The sequence below is a fragment of the Coturnix japonica genome, chromosome 5 (genome assembly GCF_054131305.1).
Source record: "Coturnix japonica strain WE chromosome 5, WE-NBRP24, whole genome shotgun sequence".
Lineage (NCBI taxonomy): Eukaryota > Metazoa > Chordata > Aves > Galliformes > Phasianidae > Coturnix > Coturnix japonica.
This window is the reverse complement of record NC_140667.1, coordinates 29166514-29188588: the sequence shown is the minus strand read 5'-3', so window position 1 is coordinate 29188588 and position 22075 is coordinate 29166514. Positions and strand designations below refer to the sequence as shown.

Sequence of the window (22075 nt, the reverse complement as noted above, 5' to 3'; positions counted from 1 at the left end):
GCCCTTGTAAAACTGCTTTTTTATTAATACATATATATATATATGTATATTCTGAACTGAATTCCAGTTCAGAAGCGAATCAGGAGTTAATTGAGGGAATTATAAAGACCCCTCCATTCAAGAAGAAGCTATACAGAAAGAGGCTTGGAGCAGAAATGCTCTTCCAAAAAAGCATTATCTGCTTCTGTGATCTGGAAGCATGGTTAGTCTGTGAGTAGAAATTCTCCTGTAAGTATTCAGATCCAGCAGCAGTCCATTTCTGAGGCTTGCTAGAGTTGGTGGTTACGATCTTCTTTTCTACATAGATCTCAAAGTCAATCTACTTCCAGGGCTATACACCACAATATCAGATGTAGGCTAAGGCAATTACTGAGGCACAGAAACAGAAATAGAAAAATGGGGCAGTTTCCAAAGACTAAAGAGAGATCATCTTCTGTGGAAACAGCTTGCCATGTAGCAGTATGTTCTCTGAATCACCACTAGGAAAAAGAAAACTGTCTAATAAAATGATTATTCCTCAATGACTTCTCTTTTTAAGTATCTAAACATCCATCTTATTTTACATAGCTCTCCTGGGAAACAGTTTACACATTAATGGTGTGCTTTCTGAAAAATTGATTTCATTGTCACAATCACAGAAAACCTAATGAAAGAGCTGTTTGTATTGGAGTTAACTTGCCATCTTTGCAGAAGTCTGTAAAAGCAAAGTCCCTCAACCCCCAGAAACTCTTGGCAGTTGTACTTTCTTTTGAAAGATCTGAACATGATAAACTTAGTCTCATGGTTCAGTTTGCAAATAATTGTAAGAGAAATGAAAAATGAATCTACGTCTGAATACAGTGAGTGCCATTCTGAGAAACTGAGAAGGAGAACACATGGTGAAGGAAAAGAAATCTGTAGCTGAGTTTTCTGCTCTGGATTGGTGTAATGGAAAATGCTATTCCCCAATCACTTTCCTGACTCCTATTTATTACACAATGTCCTATTGCTTTCCAGTTCAGCTCATGCAGGCTTTCATGTTTCTGTTGAACAATTTCAGACATTCCAGCCCAAAAAAAATTAGATCTGCTTTTTTTTTTTTTTTTTTTTTTTGGGTTTTGTTTTGTTTTAATCATGTAGCCAAGTGTAGGCCAGACACTGAGCTGGATTAAACCACAAACTCTCAGTAGAGACAGTATACCAGAAATTGCACTTCCTCAGTCTACTTAATAATCAGCAAAGTGCCACATCTTAAGCCATGGTCCTTCCCTTTCCTTTATTTTTCTAACAGTAAAATTCCCAAAATGCATATCCACGGGCTTTGGTCCTGAACAATGGAATTCTCACAAGCATTGAGTTTGCTGGTGCTTGCTTGAAGCAATACTTTCTCAAGCATCATAACTCCTAGACAAAATGGAAACACTTTTTTCAGGGCAGCTGAAGGCATTAAATGCTTCTAGGACTGTATTCACTAGGAATCACAGATGAGAATGGCTTCAGTATTTGGTTGAACATTACACTACGATCCGTATCATTCTTCTTTGAGTTTTCACAAAGCTCCATGAGTTATCATTATAAGATGTAGCCCAAATGAACTTTTATTTTTAATCCAGTCATCATCATAATACATTTTCTACACACAAAGGAGGAAAATTATCTCAGGCATATTTACCTCAGATCAGGTGATGTTTTCAGAAGATTGGAGTTAGCAACATTGTGACTTCCACCATTTAGTGCCAATCTCCCCTTTCAAAAATGTGTTCATAGTGTCTGTGGTCCACTTTAGCGCAGAAAAAGCTCATTAAGTGAGCTGAAGTGATTCAGTATGGAATAAACAGACAGGACTTCCTAGCAGAAGAGTAGGGGGGGGAGGAGGGGAGGGGAGGGGGGGAAAACATTGTTTTACAGGGCAATAGAGATTGAAGGGAGATTAAAATAAGATGACATCCTCCTTCAAGGACTTTTCATACTTATTTTACAGCCTGGAACACCACCATTAATCAGAGATTACACGTGACATGATGTCGTAGAATGTCTTTTCCTACGCATGCTCAGAGGAGATTTAGCCTCAATCAGTGACTTCTGTATGAGCGAGTGCACATGTATATGTGAATAAGTCTATCTTTAAAGGTAAGATCAGGTTTCATGAGATGAGGTTTCCCCGGTATTGTTTGAACCTCTTTTTGTTGCTTCATGAAGAGCATCTATTGCTATTGCTGCTCACTTGACAGAATTTTTCCAACAACAGGAGGACATAAAACATACAGTAAGGTTGCTATCTAGCTTTCTTTCCCTTCCTATCTTCCTCTCCCCACTTCTCATTCTTCTGTCACTCTGAAGGAAACTTTTTCTTGCAGTGGCTCCAAGGAGAGCTGTCATCTGGAACAACTCAACTATCAGATCTATCCTTACTTCTACTGACAGAGTATGTTGACAAGTATTGAGCATGCAGTTTCAGCTGACAAATTCAATATAGCTTGGTGCTGTAGCTTGACAACTAGAATTCTGTGGTTTTTTCCCCCTTAGCTTCTCAGATGTTATAACAGTAATAGAGTAAAAAGGAGTAAAAGGGAACAAGCCACTAAAAGCTACCCAGCATACAAGCATGTCTACTTTGCCACAGTCAGCATTTAAAAATCACCTGCAAATGCTGTCACCATTGCTTCTGACTAGAACAAAACTAAAAGCTTGTATTTTGGATATGTGGGGTTTTTTAATCACGTGCTTCTTTTCTAAATAGCAATAATTACACAGGTATTCTCCATTAACTCCAGGGTGAGAGAGAGCAGTGCACAACAAGTTCTGAAAGTTGATAGTAAAATACAGACTTATTAGAAGATCATAGGGAAATTATAGCGGGAGCAGAATTTCTGTCTGAAGTTATGAAGGCTCATACAGGGCAGTGGACTCATTAGTGTATTTCTTTGAAGACTAATCTACATTCATTTTTTGTAGTATGCTGGAGAGCTCAGAAGCAGTTTTCCTGCTCAGACTGCTGGATGTTGAGATTGTCTGATATAAAAACACTTCTAACTCAGGCTAAAATTATTTTTCATTGAAGCTGAGATTGCCAAAGTAATAAATAAATATTGCTTCTTATGCAAATATTTCTTACAGGTTTAAGACTCTCTGTGAACTTATAAGCAGGATCAGCTACATAGGGGTGAGATTCCATTCTTTTGTTGTTTTTTTTTTTTTGTTTTTTTTTTGTGCATCAGATGGCACAATAAGGCAGGGAAGTAGTATTGTAATCAAGTCATAAATGCCAATTAGAAGATACAGTTGACACAGTGTTTGCTGTTTTTGTAGGCAGAGAAATGTAATAGCATACATGCAATTTGAAATACCAGTTCCCAACCCTAAAGAAACACCTTCTGTATGGATGGACATTTTGCCTCCAATGGAAAAACAGTTTATAATGACTTTTATTACCAGACAATTAAAATAGATAAAAGAGCACCAAGAATATGGCATTGTTTCTTGTGATAACAGCTGGCTCTACCAATACCAAGGATGCAGGCAAAAATTTCCTCTGTTGTAGGAATCCTGAGAGCCAAGACTTAATTAAAAAAGAACATGCCTGGGGATGCCTTTGGAAACTAGTTTCTTTGCTGCTCTGAAGATGATCAGTATCTCCCCTCAACTAATTGCCTACAGGCATATTTACAATGAAGATAACCCCCAGTTCCAAAATACATGTGCCTTTTCAGCCACAATGCACCAGAGCAGAAGACCTATTACTTCATCTGTTTTCCTATTCTTTTGAAAACATTTCTGGTTTTCATGTTGATAAGGAGAGAAAAAAAAACAGTTTTAAGTGAGGGAAACTGAAGTGCTTTTGAAATGCATTTTCTATTTTAGAAAGAAATGCACACCTAATTGCCCATTAATGAAAGGTGCTGCACTATCATTAGCTAAAGATTTAACTGTTCTTTTAAGTGTTTAAAAAAAAAAAAAAAAAGCAAGAGAGAGAAAAAGAGCTCTTTTCAGTTTGGAGCTGAGTGCTATTAGCGATTAGCGCAGGTTCTACAGACTGTACTGCACATTTTCAGACACACATTTTTTTGTTTGTAGTTTTGCCATAGTTTAAAAGACCTAGGAGTAGGTTTTTACTGCACGTTAAAAAAAAAATTTCAGACTTAGCATTAAATGGAGTTTTTTTAGAGTCTACTTACAAAATGTACTAATGTATTCAGCTGTGTCTGAAAGCTTTACCTATGTCTATGCAAGCAGACATAAGAGATGATTTTGGAAGCTCCTAAATAAAGTAGCCCTTACATGACCTCAGAGCATCTGAAGGAAAGAGGAAACACACTGCACAGAATCATTTATGTTGGAAGGGAAATAACGATGTTCTGATGAAATAAATTAAACAACTGTAATAATGTTAAAAATTATTGCTCTCGTAAGCATGTAGTTTTCAGCAGAGCAAAAGACCTATTTTTTTCACCCTTACTGCAATGGATAAGTTTGAGGGTAGGATATGGGATCTCACTGCTTTTCACATTTGTTCTGATATCTTAATAGAATTGATAGAAATTTCCAAGGGACCCAACTGTTTTCTGTCACCAGCTAATCCCTACTGAACACGAAGAGAAGAAATTTTATAGGTTGTACCTGTGAAATGCCTCTAGAGAAGAATTCTGATCTTACTGATATCACTGCTGCAGTACACCTACTGCCTTTTGTAGCCATTCCTTTTCTTGTTTAGGTTTAATCCCTTCCATTTACTGGAAAACGAAATGGACTGAGCAGCCAGCAAGATGAGATGCACTGCTCTGCCTCTGTGTCCTTAATATAAACACAGAGTTATTACACAGGAAAATCAGGGAGGGCTAGTTCTCTTCATCTTGTATGAATGAAACGTTTATTTAGGCTGATAAAAACTCTGAATCAAAAATGAAAGAAACTAGAATCCCTAACCTAAGAAACTAACACTTCTGTCTTTACTGCTGGCAGACCTATGAGGATATTGAGCTTATGAGCTCATAAAAGAACTCTCAAAACTTGTCAAGAGATTCTCAGTCTTTCCTGTTTTCTACCTCAAAGCTCTCCTACTGGGGATAACCATTGCCCCTAGCTGATTTCCTGACATGACATAACCCAATTCCCCTGATCACTCTAGCTGTTGTATGAACTGATGGAGAAAGGTCTCCTTCTGGAGTTCTCCTTTATTTGGTCCTTCATTCCTTTGCCAAACTAAACTTTCTTACAGGTTTCCCCAACTTCTTGCACTACTCTCAGTGTTTAGTGAAGCAATGAATGAATGCTTGGCTGAGCAGCCACTATCTTGACCCAAATCTCCTGAATATGTTGACTTGACAAATTAATGACAAGTGCAAAATTCACCATCTCTTTATCTATTTTTCCCTTACCAGAAACTGTCAAATGGCTGATATTAGGTAAGGGCAGGGATGTGGATTTCTTCATCAACAATTTACATCCTAACTTTTTTCTTTAGTTAAGCAAAATATTAAAGTTACTAAGCTGTTAAAAGTTGTCTTCAAAATTCTCCTGGTCAAAAGACGACAATTTCAACCATCCAACTGAGATTTGGTATCCACTGTTAAAAGACTGCCTCACATAGTCTCATTTCAAGTTAAAAAAAGCCCTGCACTATTGATCCCAGAGTTGGTATATGCAACAGGGAAGTCAGTAGTGTACGTATTCTGTTCTCTAGGTATGCTTAGTTTATCAAGCAAGCATAAGAATGTTGTGCTTTATGTCTGTTTTATATTTTCTGGGCTTTGAAAGATACTTTTTTTATTCTTACGCTGTTCTTGGAATATCTTTCACTTGCACTGTATTCACTGTGTTCATGATGTGTCTTCCTCCATAGATCTCTGATATGAAACATTTAGGGAACTTTCACGTAGTTAAGCTTTAATAAGAAAGCTGTTGATCATCCTTTCCCCAGTAGGAGGAAGATGCAGACAGCTACATATGAGGAAAAAAAACCAAAAACTTGTCCCTCCACAGTTTTATTGCTTAGCATGAAGTCATACAGTATGGGATATCCCTTCAGTCAGTTTGGTTCAGCTGCCATGGCTGTGTCCTATCCCAGCTTCTGTTGCATCCGCAGCTTCCTTGCTGGCAAGGCAAGAGAGAAAAGATCTTGGTGCTCTGTAAACACCATGTAAATGCTTCTACAAGCAACTGGAAGAAGCCTCATCACAGCAGGCCCTGGTTCAACTGGAGAAATATATCCAGCATGACATATGTTGGAAAGGTAATGTTAAGAGGCACGTGCAATCTGGGAGATACTTGCAGTGTGCCAATGAAAGTTTTGTGGCGTTGATGTTGGACTAAACAGCTAGGGGGACCCATTGGTCAAAAAAGGAAGAACTGACACGAATGTCTTATCACTGCATCAGCTGATGTGGACGTGATAGGCTGAAAGTTGAGATCCTGATTAAAAAAAAAAAAAGACAGTAGTTCCATGATAACTGATTTCATCTTCAGATAAGATAAAGCTTTCCAAAAAAGCAAAGGAGCCCAGAAAAGCTGACTAGCTCTCAAGAAAAACCTCCTGAAATCACAAGAATAATACATGCCATTTTGCAAGAAAGCAGGCAGGCATGGTGAGAAGGAACAAATACTCAACTGAATGAGGAATGCCTGACTGAGCTCTGTTTTGGATACATCAAGGTGAACAGCTCTAGCAAGGTTTTATAGGTAGACAGTCTTCCATATTTTCCCTGAAGACTGTTCTTAGAGATATAGATTGAATTAATCCACTCCAGTGTTGATGGAAACTGGCCAGATGACCAGGCACCATGGATAGCCAGCTGAAGAGGAGTCAGAATTGTTCCAAGTAGACCAATGACATCTAGGGCTGTACTGGCAACAGCGTGTAACATCAAGGGAAAGTGATTATTCTCCTCTGTGTAGCACTTGTAAAATTGTCTTTGGACTGCTTTGCCCAGCTTTGATATCTGTTGAACATACTGAAGTCCAGTGGAAAACTACCAAGATTATAAGGGGCTCTGTGTAGTATGGGGAAAGAAGAAATAACTGTTCTATAAGAGAGGCTAAGGGGAATCTAATTGTTGTCTTCAACTAGCAGGGAAGGGGAATATGTTGTAAAGAAGATGTAACCAACCTTTTTCTCAGACATATATATATATATAGCAGAAAAATGACATGCAATGAAAACAAATCACAGCATGGGAAATTCTGTATATGTACAAGAAAAAAAAAATCTTCCCAATCAAAGCAATATATCACTAAAAAAGGCTGTTCAGAAGGCTTGTAGAATCTCTACCCTTGAGAACATTAAAAGTTCATATGTATATTGCCCATAAGAACCTGCCTCAACAAGGCAAATGAGTTAAGATGTACTCTTTTCTTCTGCACCTCCTATTGACTGTAAAAAAGCTGCTCTCACTTTAACTGCTGGCTCCTGTGACTCTTATTTGGAGGGTGTTACATAGCTCTTATGCAGCAATGTAAACCTCTGTATTTTTTAACATCAAGCCTCCTCTAAGCTTCATAATACAGGAAATTTCTGAGAAACAATACAGTATGTACCACAATCCAAGTATCCCTGGAGAAAATAAGTCAGTCCTACTGTATTATAGCCCAGGTAGGTGGATTGACAACACAAGAGCTGCAGAATCATACCCTTCAATGTAATTTAATTAGTAGCACCAATGCTGAGACTTATCTGCATGGTTGTGGCCATACACTCTATAGTAACCCAAATATAGAGATCTAAAGCAGCCACACAGGTGAAAATGGGAGGGAAAATAACTCCTTTCAGTTTAAAAACATAACTTAAGGGTAGTTGCTGTTAATTAAGAAATTGTTGTGGTTGTATCTGTGGTTTATCTTCTGTCTTTTGGTTAACAGAATTTACTTACAAAGCCTTGGTAACCATAATCATGTCCTTGGTTGTCTTTAAAGCATGAAGTACAACACATAACATCAGATTCTGGAAGTTTTAATGACTCTGAATAGAATCTAAATTGAGAAAATAGAGTCAAAGTTATGCCTTGAGGAATAAGCTACAGCTCAGTTTGAAAGAGCGGCAAAATAAGACTCAAGAAGACTGAGTGAAAGAAGTGAAAAAAGTAAGTAAGTAAGTAAGTAAAAGTCAAGTAAGTTGACTATTGGCTATAGCCCATCACACTTTGTGAAATGTAAGCAGTTTGTCTGTATTTTGATCCAGAACTTGAACCCTTTGCCAAAATGCTTTAAAATCAGTTTCACTCACTACAAGACAGCAGTGAGAAGTACCTAAAGAAAAACACTACCTATCAAGAAATTACAGAACAAAAAATGGAACACTTATTTTCTTCTTCAGATACGTACTGCTTTTTACTCAGTGAATCATCTCCAAATATGAGCAAATCTACCTTCTGTAAGAATGCTTCACAAACAAAGCAAAATACTTGAGCAAGCATCTTTACAAAATTACTAATTTGTTTTCACGCTTGTGCACAATGAATAATGCTCTGAATAGAATGCTGGTTGTGTGTCATTCAGACATATAAAAGCACAGAGACTGATAAATGATCTTAATAATTTCACCAGCATGATTGAAAACACGGAATGTAGATTAATGAAAATTTTATCTACCTTTTTTAAAAAAAACGGCAACATAAATTAAGTAAAATGAAGGCTCCCTCTTAGAAATCTATATTAACTCAACCTATATTACATCCTCTTATCCACTGCTGTTCTTTACAAGATAACCAATTATCCATAGCTATTTTTCCTGTCAGAATTAGTGGCATCCATATACAAATCTTCTTCACAATCAGAGATACAAGGGTAAAATGTAATTCTTGATCTGATAGTTTTGCACTGCTTCATAGTTTGCCTGTGTAAGGTGGAATAATACAAAAGATGGCAATAACACAAGAAGGATGGTGAAAGATATCCAAAAGGTTATAAATAGGAAAAACTCACCAATATGGATGCCTTCAGTCTGGCTAGAAAATGCTGAGGCTAGCTATCTGATCTCCATGGATGAACAATCTCAAAGAGATGCTGCCTGAGTGGTGGTCAGCCCTTAAATGAAGTTTAGGAGAGGTGGAGTCAAGCTCCACCCCTTCTGGGAGCACAGCTGAATTACCCTCACCTGTGCTCCCACAGCTGACCCAACACTTGCCTCAGCTGATTAATCAGAGGTTCAGGCTGTGATTACCAGTTTCCCATACAGGTTAGTAGGAATAATGGCAGTTTGATCTGTACCAAGCCAGATTTTAAAGCATACCATACTGTTTTTGGCAATTGAACGTGAATGCAACTATGAATCCTGTATGCATCTTCATATACAACTGGCTCATTACATATTAATAACACAAGACAGAAAGCCTGTCATTACCTAAATTTTACACAGTTTGTGCTGAATTGAAAAGTAGACTGTTGTCCCAAAAGATCTATCCAGTCACCAAGAACCTTGAAATTTATACTGCAGCTAATAGAGCAGGCACAGCTTCTGAATTCAGAATGTGACCAAAGGAATACAGGAAAAAATACTAATTTAGCCTTTCCAAAATATATTGAAACATCAAAAAAGATGAAAATCAAAGGCTCAAATAGTCCTTACTCTCCTTGATCTCTTCTTGTGCATTTGTTTGTGGGTTTTTAGTGCTTTTGCTCCAGTTAACAGTGTAACTTTGTTTAAGCTCATCCATCCTTTATTACTTTGCTTATTAAATCACAAGCGACATAATAGACTAACTCTCTCTTATTTAGTTTGGCTTGACATTAGTGACTTCATAACAAATGCAAGAGGTAGCAGGCAGAGAAAGCTAAGTAAAGGCAAAATTAGTTACTATTTTGTTTTGGTATTATGCTGTATTCACCTTTACTGATGCAAATACCTGTAGCTTTGGAAGATCACAAAAACACATAAATATTCCAGTTGAGAGGAACCTTAAAGTGGTCTGTAGAGCCAACTTCTGCACAAAGCAAGGTCTACACTGAATTCAGGCCAGGTTGCTCAATTCCACAGCCTCTCTAGTTTACCAGGTCCAAACATGAATGATCCTCAAAGAGACACCTTTTCCTTATACCTAGTTAGAATTTGCCCTGTTTCTATTTATTATCATTGTTTCTCATTCTTCTACTCATCAGCTCCGCTCTGCTCTGTCTTCACAGTAACCTTGTAGGCATTGGAAGGCTGCTATTAAAAGCTGTCTCTTTTCCAGACTGAACTAGCTCATTTCCCTCAGCCTCTCCACAAAGGGCAAATGCTCCAGTCCTCAACCATCTTGATGGCTCTTTACTAAATTTGCTGCTGTTTACCACTGGCTTTCTTTTGTGAAGGTTTATAAGTGGATGATCTGTTCCAGGTATGATCTAAAGAGATCATAAAGGAGCATAATCAACTGCTGTAACTGTACTCTTATTGATACAGCCCATTATGTGATAAGCCCTCGGATGTACAAATCTCTTTCTCAAGGCTAAGTTTAGATGAGTTGCCTTAATGCAGTTACATCACGTGGAATCCTGCTTGTGCATATACATGTTCTCTGGATAACCAGAAGGCATAAGAACTTTCTCCATGATACTACATTCCCTTTTTTTTTTTTTTCCTTATTAAGACTAAATGAAAACCTTTTCATAACTTATGTTCTAAGAAGTAGCACTAATGTACCAAAATTAGTTATGCTATAGAGCATTCTCTATTTATTTTTTTTCTAATTAAAGCCTCAGTTTTCCAGATATGTTATGATACAAGTCATTAACAGATATAGACCTTACCCTGCTTGGCAAGGCTCAGAGTGTAAAGCTTATTAACTGTATTTTACACCTACAGTCTTGAAGCTTTGGCAGACAGTTTACAATGGGGAGATCCAAAGGTAAGTAAAATTTCTGGCATTAGACTAGAGGGTAGTGCTTAAAGCTCAGATCCACCAGCAAGCTAAAACATGGTCTATGAAGGATAGCTTTGTTGTTTTTTCTCACAATGTCCCATAGAGCACATGCCAACACATATAGAGCCAAATTCTGCTGTCAACCATATCAAAGTAAATCCAGAAGTATTTCAGTGAAGTTCACTGAATAATGTTACATTCATGTTTATGTTCAGAAGAAAAACACTCCTTCTAAAACAAGTTGGTCACAAGTTGTTACAAATACAGCACACTCAAAGCTTGGAGATTTATCAAAAAGTGGTACCTTGCAGAGAGCTTTAAGAGGTCCTGGAGCCTAGACTGTAGATTATCAAATTGCCATCTGTGAGGTAAAGAAGAACAATTATCTTCATTCAGAAATGTAGCCAATCTTGGCTGTAGGATGATACATCAGAGCTTATTACTCTTATATAGGATCTGACATGTTAGGGGTTGGCTATGAACATTTGCAGACATACCAACAGTTAGAGACCCAATTTTATTATGCACATCTTCTTATACCAAAACAACCTCAATATGTCCCTGAGCCCTTAATTTTCTTTTCTTTGGAGATATAATGTCTCAACCAGGAATGTTCTATTTTCATAGAATAAAATCATAGAATGAAGTGAGTCTGAAGAAACAGTTAATCGAGTCTAGCTCCTGGCTCCATGAAGAACAACCCAAAAATCAGACTCTATGTCTGATAGCATTGCGCAGATGCTCATTGAACTCTGGCAAGCTCGGAGTTGTGACTGTTTCCCTGGGGAGCCTGTTCCAGTTCCTGACCACCCCCTCGGTGGATAACCTTTTCCTGATTTCTTGAACACTAGCTGTAAAATATGAAGTAGAAGAAATACTGTTAAATTCATCACTCAAAGAAAGAAATAACCCCATGTTTCAAAAATGGATGAGGAACGTCTGACTCCGATGAGTGTTGTTGGCTTCCCTCTCCAGATTTGTTCTTTCTTCTGACCAGATCTGGCGCATCAGTATTCAGTCACTTCCATGAGTGCCATCTCACCACTCAAGACCCCAAGTGAGCCTCTGTGCTGATCTACTTTGCACTTATTCCACTTTGTCCCAGATACCATTCACTGACTTGCAGCAACCCAGGTGGCAAATGCTGGAATCTTTTGCCCAAGGGCATCCAAGCCTACACTGCCTACATAGCACACTCATCAACAGACTGCAAGCTGGGTTGGGCTGGGGAACAGGAGGACTCTCCAAAACACTAATGAACTTCTCCTAAGCAGCCAAAAATGAAAAATTCACAATCCACTCCAGCTGCTGATGAGGTTGGAGTTTGGTTCCCCAGCCTCAGTCCCTTAAACTTCATCTGCATCTGATACTTAATATTAAGTCTATCATCAAACCAGTGAGCAGGAACCAGAGCCCAGGGCTTTGTCTTAAGACAAGTGGCCTATCCATCAGCCTACGGAAATAGGCATAACACTTTCTCTCTGTTTACACTGTTCCCTATCCAGTAGAAAGACCTCAACAGAAAGGGCAGAGAAAGTGTATACAAACCCGAGAATCTAGTTCTAAACAGAGACAGTAAAGGCAGTTGCATGAGGTTTCAAAGCCTTGACCTAAAAAGTCTATGAAATTTTCCTCCAAAAGTAGAGTCAGTGAGTCACTGAGGTCACATTTGTGCTGAATAATCCAGGCAGATGGGATAAGAAGAAAGGAGATAGATTAAAAAGAAGTCTTCACAGAAGAGGTGCTTAGTTCAGAACAGATAGCTGACCTAACACTGTAAGCCTTAGTTTTCTTACTCTGAAGTATGAAACAAATCATAAGTAAGAACTTAACAATAGGAAAGTATGCAGGATGAGCAATTAATCTGTATCTGATTTAAGTGTAATTTGATGTCTCAGACCTTTTAACTAAAAGACAGACTTCAAAGTTTTTCTGAATAAAGCTCTGTTCTGTTTCTCTACTTACTGTGAGACAGCATGGGACAAAGGTGAACAAGACAGAAAGAAACATAACCAATGCTGCCTCTCTGCTCAGACACTATGAACCAGGCATCCTGAAGTAACAGCATCTCAGGCATAGCAAACTCGAGCCTTGTGGAGCATTTCCTACCAGACTGACAAGAGCCACAGGATTGGAGAGTGTCTCATTCATTGTACCTTGATTTCTGTGGCTCCCTTCAGCAGTTACCTTCTTGCAAGGAATAACCAGAGGGGAAGTACCACAATATCTTAACACTGAGGTCTTATATTTTCTGCAGTGCACTAACCACTGGCTTTTCACACATGAGCAGTCACCACAGTTTCATATATGTTTGGGATCCACCTGCAACTGCTTTTGGCCCATCTCATCACCAAAAGAACTTCCTATCTTATTATTAACAGAGGTCAGATGCTAAAGCACAAATAAAGGAGTTGAAAGTCTAAGCTTTAAAAGTGTAACTCATCTTCATGAGAAGGACAACCAGAAACAACAGTTAGAAATTAGTAAAATAAGAGAAATAAATTTCATAAAGAAAAATAGGAATAGGTTCCACTATCACAACCTAAAATAATTCAGTATGGATACATTCCTTTGTAGTATATCCCACCTTGGAGATATTGCTCAGTTAAACTTACTGAATGACTCAGTGCTCCTGTCCATGCTGACATTTTTGTGGATCTTTCAGTTCTGATAGTCACAGAACTACAAGCAATGCAGTATTTACAGCTGTATCGCATTGAGCTGGTTTCTCAGTGCTTCTCACTGATAGATCTATCAGCAACAGTGAATATTTGAAAAGGCTGCTGCAGGAGATGTTGTTGGTAACTTCTCTTTTAAGCAAAGGTGTTGAATTGCCTTGGAAACTTCAACAATAAGCAGCATTAGGGAAACTGCTCTCCTTAGGACAGCAGAAGCTGCACATTTGGCTGCTTGCACTAAAGGACTCATGCAATATTAAAACTGATCCAAGAGAAGTCCAGCTGAGGCAATTGCCATTAATTAACCTCTGGCTGCTGTTAGACATCTGAATTCTTCTAAAACACTCACTCAATCAAAACACTTCAGAGAGATGCGGTTCAGCTTCATCATCTCCCTGCTCTGACTCCAATCCTAACCAGTTTGTGGGTGAAGTTTCTGCCCTCTTCCTCATACTAGCTCTGACTTGTTGGTGGGCAAGCTCAGCTCACAAGACTAGATGGAAAATATTCATTCAATTACTGAGTGTCTTTTCTCACTCCAGACACTGAACTAATTTCTCACTGGGCATCCAATGGATGCCACATCTGGCAGAAGTGAGAAGGTTTCTTGTGTGGCTGGAAGGAAGTAGCAGTGGAACAAAAAGAATAGGACCATCCTTCAAGTGAAAGCAATCAGTGCTAAATGGACACAGTCCATTCAGATAAACACTCCCCTTAATGCTTCCCACAGAATTACCTAAATAAAGCTCATAGGAACATACACAATGCCCCCAGACTTCATTCTACCCTTATGGGAGACAAATATCAAGAAAAAAAAAACCCTCAATATGCTCAAGATGAAATAAAATCACCTCTTAACAATGGCACAGTTAAGTGCAGTTGTCTTGGCTGGCTAAAAGTAACCCTATGAATTAGATAAGAGGACATTTACACTGTAAAAGCTTCTATTCAGTACAAAAGAATGCAACAGCAAGCTTCTGTCTGAGGCCAAAAAACTATGTGTAAAGCTTTTTTGAATACGGAGAGTCCTGTGTTACAAATGGGATCTGCAGAATGCAGCTCACAAGTGTCTTAAATTCTTGAGGTATCCAAAAGATCACTCTACACAGCAGCAGTGCTACAGCATCAATAAGAGTCTGTACTGAACTGGAAAACCATCAGGATGACTCAGCACTCATGTCATTCTATACTAGATGCTCTATCTTTTGGAGCAGATAAAACCTTTTCAGATAAACTCACCAGGGTTTGTCTCAAATAACTTTTTTTCTTTTTTCTTTTTGCTTATGTCTTTTAGAAACCTGACCTCCATCTGTTCCTAAAGGAACAAAAGACTTGCAGAATTAAGTAGAAAATTTAGATTGCACTTTAGGCACGGTTACCACATAAAACCCTGCTGAAGATTGTTCCACACTTGTAACAGCTCAAATAAATGGTCACTAAATGAAAGGGGTAGCAATGTCAATGGTTCTTATCCACAGGAATTTGTCACTGAGCAAACTGTCTAGGGATTTGCTAAGCAGAGACTTCACGTAAGCTAAGTGTATTTCACTCTCCTCTCATTCCAGAAGGGAAGGCTGCCACCCTGCCTGTGCATGCCCAGAGTCCTGGGGAACATCTTTGACTCAGTTTGCAGCCAAGACACCATGTCCAATCTGTGTCTAAATATAATTGTTTTTGCACAACATCTATAAGGCTTTGACATTTTTATCATCCAGGCTCTCCTCTATTTCTGTTCAAAAATATTCTTTTTGTCCTTCAAGTTCCTCAGTTCTCAACTAGTGTGAAGCCTACTGAAAGGTTTTAAAATGCCAGTAGAAAGGCACATTGGTAGGACTGACACCATGAGATTCAGTTACCTGAGCAGTGCCATTTCAGACACTGTATGCTTTCCAATACTACTTCAAGGAGTCCTAGAGTTCCCCCTAAGTTTCACAGCTCTGCCAGATCAGGACAATTGTCTGGGATGGTGGAAGGCATCGTAAGTGCCACTGTACACTTTCACCGAGGCAACTCTTTCTCTTATGTTGTATTGTTTCATTGTATCACATTTCTTGCCTTTACCTGTTATTGCAATAAATCAAATTTAGGAACGAAATGCAGCAGAAAATATCCCAGTGACACATAAGAATTAGAATTAGATGCACAACTCCTCATGGACAAGCAAGGTGTTGCAAGAGAGCCTGAAAGTTTTGTGGCTGTAATCAGCTGCCTTTGTGTTGATATTTCTTCAATAAAATCGAGGCACAATCTTCATATCACCTGTCACATCACTCCTGTAATATCTAGTATCACTAGGAGTGCACCTCAGATTACATTAGCACAACACCATGAATATTTGTCAGGAATTCCAGACTATTCTGATTTTACGTGCATCCTGATCATGATCATTTCACACAAAGCTTTCAGTATTAACTGACAGAAAAAACAAAAACAAACAAAAAATCAAACAAAAAAAACCCAGTAAGTCTGTTTGAAAAAGAGTTCACGAAAAATAAAGCCTCTAAATGTGTAAATGTGGATTCGGAATTAGTTACTGATTCAACCATAATTCATCCACAAGACATACAAACTTCACCTCACTCAGCAAAGAAACTGAAATTGCACACTAACAAGACCAATAAAAGTGCACAGAAATTCACAGGTTTTTTGTAATCAAATACCCTTTGAAGCCTAATTGCTGCACGTTTGATGTAGGCATTGATTTTGTTGAGTTTGCATGTACAGCCAGTGCAAACAGTGCAACAATCCCAAGCATTTATTTGGCTCCATAATCATTTTTATGGATTTTTTCTACATTTATTGCTGGCAACATCAATCACAGAAGCCAAGGTGTATTCCTTTGTTAGTTTTGTTCTTGATTTATGGGCCAGCTCTTTGATAGAGCTCTTCAGAAAAAAATGAAAAAGAAAAAAAAAAAAAAAAAAAAAAAAAGAAGTTTAAATTCAAACGATGAAAGCAAACAGAATATTTAAAATTCCATAAGTTATTATAATTCCAGCATTAAGGCATCTTATGGTCTCAAAAAGAATAAGTCTCTTTGTTTCATTGCCTTTCTCAAAATATTCACAGTTTTGCTTCAGTGCTGCTTCATTCATTTCATAGATATTATTCATCTTTACTTACCAGAACTCATCAACGGAGCCCACCCAAAGGTCAGCCAGAGAGATGGATTTTGACACAGATTTCCAATACTCCGCAGGAAAATGAGTAAGGGACACACGTGAGAGTGTTGCAATATCCTTCCTGCATTTTCCAAGTCACACTAGAAATGAGATAATAAACAGAGTGTTTTAGTGTTTTTACATGGAAGAAGACAATCCATTATAATGCAAAGAATTCTGGTAAGGAATACAAATATTTTTAACAGAACTAAAAATAACACTAAAGGTACACCACTGAAAAACAAAGATGACAAATTAAAACTGCAGTGTTTACAATGAGATGGTTTTCTGTGAGCAGCTGCTTGTTTGCAGATAGATCTGAAGAATACATACATAGGTGAAAGCCATTATCTTTTTATACTTCACATTTTTTAATTTTCATGATTAACACCAGTGAAGACTTTCCAAAGGAAGATGGGATTTATGGATTATGGTTAGAGTAGTTTACAGTATAAGACAGAAGCAAAATCACATGACTGATAATTTTTACATAATCAAGGTTGTTTCTCATGTTTCTGAGAGATCTTCATTTATAAACGAACACAACTATGTTTACATACAGCATGAACAATACAGAGCATAAAACACAGTCTAAAAGAAAAACAGCTAGTGGTTTCTTATTGTATTTTGCTCACAATCTTCCTTGAAAAAGAAAAGTGCAATGGCTGTCCTTACAGAACAAGACTGATAATGATTAGAAAGTGATTAACCTATCAGTCCATGTAAGGACACAAAAAATGCAATATCTTGTTGCTTTATGCACAACACTGCTAAAATAATTTGGCAAAACACCCCAAAGGCCTCAGTCACAACAGCTGATGCTCCTTTAAGACACTGATAACCTGCCATACATATACTTACAAATAACAATATTAGAAAGAAGAACATGCATTAAAAGGTCAGGATTTTTACTGCCTTCTTGCAGGTGCAAAGACAGAAATCTAGAGCTGTGAGAGCAGCTGCCAGATCTGGTGGCTGAGCTGGGAACAAACTCCAGGTGGGTGCTCTGCCACCGGAGTTGCAGGAATCCAACTGTTACAGCTCTGCCCTCACAGCACAGGAATTGGTGAGATTTAGAAGGACCCACGGGTCCCTCTTTCTTCTGATTAATACCATTTAAATCCCAACAGAGGCTGGCTGTCTTTTGAGTGGTAACCACGAGATACAGCCAGAGAGGAGTCTATGTCAAAACTGTTTTGAAATATTCTTGACCTCTGAAAGTGATACACAAATTCAAACTGTGCTTGAAGCCACATCTGCTTAGCAAATATTCTTGAAAGGAACAAGCCTTCTGTCTGAAGAAACTATTTTTGGTTTCTGGTGACAGCTATGACAGACATTCTCAAATAAGTTAGTATCAATTTAAAGCACACTTGGTCTCCTTCCAAGGAAACTGTGGCAAATGTGGTGGGCTTCCTAGGAAGAGTATGATTTAGACAAGGTTGCAAGTGGTATGTGAATTTGACAACTGCTAGCAGGGCTGTCCCTCCTTAGTGTGCATATCTCTACAGGGAAAAGGCCTCTTGAAAAGTATGCAAGATCAGTTTTAAGGAAGGATGTGCTGTTATTAGGCAACTTTTTTAGGCATATGGTTAGCAAAGCTGATTGATTATCCCCTTCTACACAAGCAAAACACCTTCCAGCAACATAAAATTGTGACCAGCAGCATGCAGTCTTGCCAGACTATAACTGCATTTACACTGCTTCTGATAAGAACCCACTGACATTAGAATTTACAAGTAACATCAGGAAAAATATGCCTAAAAATCCTACCACCTTCTGCCTGTCAAAGCATTTTCAGTACTTTTCAAATGAAATAATATAATGAAGATACTACACTGTTGGATTTTGAGGACCTGAGAAAAAAAGGTCTGTGTGACTTGACCTTCTCTGATTATTTTATTATAGGATTAATTTCTTATATCCACATGAAATTTAGTTTGGAAGAAATTCTCATAGTGCATGTGCACTATACACTTGTTTGCCATAGATTTTCCAGGTGAACAGGTTGGAAAGATTGTAAATGTGTAAAAATCATGAATGTATTAGTAAGCTTTATACATCAGATGTGTAAAATATGCTAAAATAATTCATACGATAAAATTATTTTTAAAAAATTAATAAATGGTCCTATACATTAACATTTAACTTACAAGTTAACACATTTTTTCCTTCCCACATCTTTTAACTGTAGAATAGTCTTGCTTCCTTTTCTTGGGTGGAAGAGATTCAAAGGCAAAGGAGTCTCACAAAAAGCCTTGTATGTCATTATTTGTCAAGAAAGAAGATGCACAGAAAGGCTGAGGACAGCAAAGGCAGTCCAATGGCTGTATTACTTTCTCACCAGGAGAACTGGATTCTGTCTCTAATTCTGCCCAAGAACTGTCAGGTAAAGCTTGCACACAAGTACTAAGGTTCATGTGAGATGTTGATGCTGACACTGAAATGCCTATGTCAGCCCATAGTTTTAGGAGAGAAAATCTATCCTAGGTCCCGCATTTTCCCACCATTCCCTGTACAAATGGGAGCCACAGGAAGCTTGGAGCAGGTGTTGTACCACCAAACATGCAGAATGGAAATAATTTGTTAGGAAAGGCTGAAGAAAGGAGTCTGTCTGAAATTCTTTCCTTTCTGGATGAGACAGCTCTCTGAGACAAGAATTCAAAGCCCAGAACTGTATTCCATTTCTTTGTTTATCCAGCTCCGCATAGATGCCAGTTGTACTGGGTAGTGCTCCTGTTCCCTGAAATGACTAGAATACTCACTCAAAACTCACATATTTTATAGTTGGTTTTTTTTGTTTGTTTGTTTTTTGTTTGTTTGTTTTTTCCTCAGCCTAGGATGCTTCAAACATACACTCATTACTTAGCAGAGAAGAACTGCCTATCTCTGGACTGAAAAATAAGTAGAAATTTATAACCTGTGTATGCCTGGCTTGTCAGTCCCATCGATGACATTTCTCCCCTGTAACTCATTTCCAACTTTCATTTGCTTCGCTCTGTATCTGCCACTTTCTTGGCATTATCTCAGTATCTTGCATAGTCAGTTTTGGTTCCAGGTGCCACCTCAGTTAATTCCCAAATTCCATTCACTAATTCATAGGATCAGACTTCTTGGCCAGCTAGCACACAGGTATCACTACCTGCTAAAACATTGCCAGCCTCTGCTTCCAATGCAGCCCTTAAGCTCCTTTAGGTTAGTTGTCCCTCTCCTTTTAAAATATACATCTTCCTTCTCTACAAAATCTGGTTAAAGTGAGGGGTATTTAAAAAAAGAGACCCTCTTAATTCTCATGAACAAACATTTCCTAAGTATTTTGATACACTGTGGACATTTTTTGGTAATATTTTAAAAAAATTATCAGCCTGAAATTCCTTTTTTTGTGGATCTGAAGCAATGTTATAGCTAATTTATGTATATTTTGGATTGGGGGATGTGGGAAGAGGAGAATGTGTTAACATCTTCCCAGAAGTTTATTAATCATTCTGAGCACAGAAGCGAGTCAAAGCCAGAAACTAATAGGAAATGAATACAATTCATGCTGCAACTTTTCTAAAATAAACATATCAAAACGATGAAATTCAATGCCTTCTGACAAGCTAAGTATGTATTTCTTTGCTTATAGTTTTGAATAGTTATTATTGTCAAGCAAACATACAGTCAGCCTCCAGATGGGGCATACGGTGACAGAATTCAGGGAAATGAGTACTGGGAAAATCCACATTTCTCAGTAATTACAGAGTATCACTACACCTGTGGTGGCTGCCTAGTTTTCTATCCTGAATACAGAGGAATTACATTATTTGGAGAAGGAAATTTTAATTATTTATGCTAGATGTATTCGCAATTAACACCTAATGTGTTGTCTTGCTATGTATTTTTTACAACTCAAAGTTCATTGTGGAAAGCCCTTCCCTACATAAAGTTTAAATGCTCTACAGAAAGGAAAAAGTCAGTAAGGACAGAGCAGTGCTGCACATGGCAGTAACTTTAAGAAATAAACATATGCCTCCTCTGCTATTTCACTTGCCTCAGCTGCTTCCAAGTCAGGTTGAGGGAAGCAGCCTTGCAAGACAGGGCCTGCCATGTATTGAACAGTTTTTCTGCAGGCATGTCTTCCCTACTCTTTCATCCTTCAATGACCTGAAACACACTGCAATAAAGTTTTGCTTCTGGGTGTTCATCGCAAATTGAGATTCTAGCATTAGTTTACACATTGCAAATGCCATTACAGGAAATGTAAAACATTTCTGCAGTTTAATCTTTTAAGTGTTCTCAAAAGGAAAACAGTTCAATGGATATTTGTTTAACATCTGGCATGTTTGATCTTTCTGAGAAATTGTCACGTGAAGCAATCTATTACAGAACCTTCTTACTTTTCATCTTACACTGATTCCCTGCTATTGGGCACTCCTTGAAACAGAACATTAGATTAGAGATCAAACAACGTTTTACATGAACAGAAGTTGGTTGATGAATTAATGCAATTCTCTTATTCGACAGCAAAAAGTTTACTATTCATAAATGGAAGCAGAGAAGCCACAAAAATCTCACTCAAATGAGATAAAACAAATTTTCAGTATAAAGCTTGGATGAAAACCATTTTCACCTGCTTCAGTGGCATGACATGATACATTTCTAAACACAAAATAGTTTCCATTTTATGACCTATTTACATAACACCATCATTTCATAAGCTGTATGCATTTTACTGCACTACTGAGTAACAAGTTACAAAAACCTCAATTGTGACAGCACTGAATTATGCTTAGGAACACTGAAATGCAGCTACACATCAAAAGGCAAAAAATAAATGGTTAAACTATCTGAATAGTTCAGGGAACTAATTTCTTATCTTTGGAATGATTAGGTTAATATGCTCATTTAAGAGAGGTATATGCATAAGCAGTGTGCAAATTGTTGTTAAACTACATAACATGAAAGTAATTATCATACATGCACACAGCAAGTAGTTTCATATGTCCTTGAAAGTGATGCATTTACTGGTATAGCTAGACAAACAGATTTCAGGCTATTTGTGAGCATTCAAATGACTAAATTTATGGTTATGATTATTCTAAGAAAAGATTTTCTATTTTTACCACAAGGAAGCATATTCACAAGCTTTTGCGTTCTGTGGTTGATTACATAAGGGCTGCTCTGAAAGTTATGTCTCCTGTTATATTATGCTGGCCTGCAACTTCAGAAGTGGATGTCAGTGGTACAGCAGTAGAGGTTGAATCTTCCCGCCAATATTTGATTGCATTTTGTTGCTGTGTGACAGATGGCAGCAGGAGGGCAGCCTGACAGAATGGCATCTGACATGGAAGTGCATATGAAGTGAAGGTGTGTGATTGAATTCCTCTGTGTGGAAAAAACAGCACCCACTGCCATTCATTGATGCTTGGTGAGCACTTATGGAGACCAA

General features: G+C 37.9%; 1 protein-coding gene across 1 annotated transcript in view; it reads right to left on the bottom strand.

Moving 5' to 3' along the window:
- The window catches only part of LOC107314923 (uncharacterized), a 188673-nt gene that overhangs the window by 33464 nt on the left and 133134 nt on the right, over positions 1–22075 (bottom strand). The window contains exon 6 of the mRNA XM_085549820.1: positions 16610–16748. The gene's annotated coding sequence lies outside the window, so the exon portion shown is untranslated. The remainder of the gene's footprint in view (positions 1–16609; positions 16749–22075) is intronic.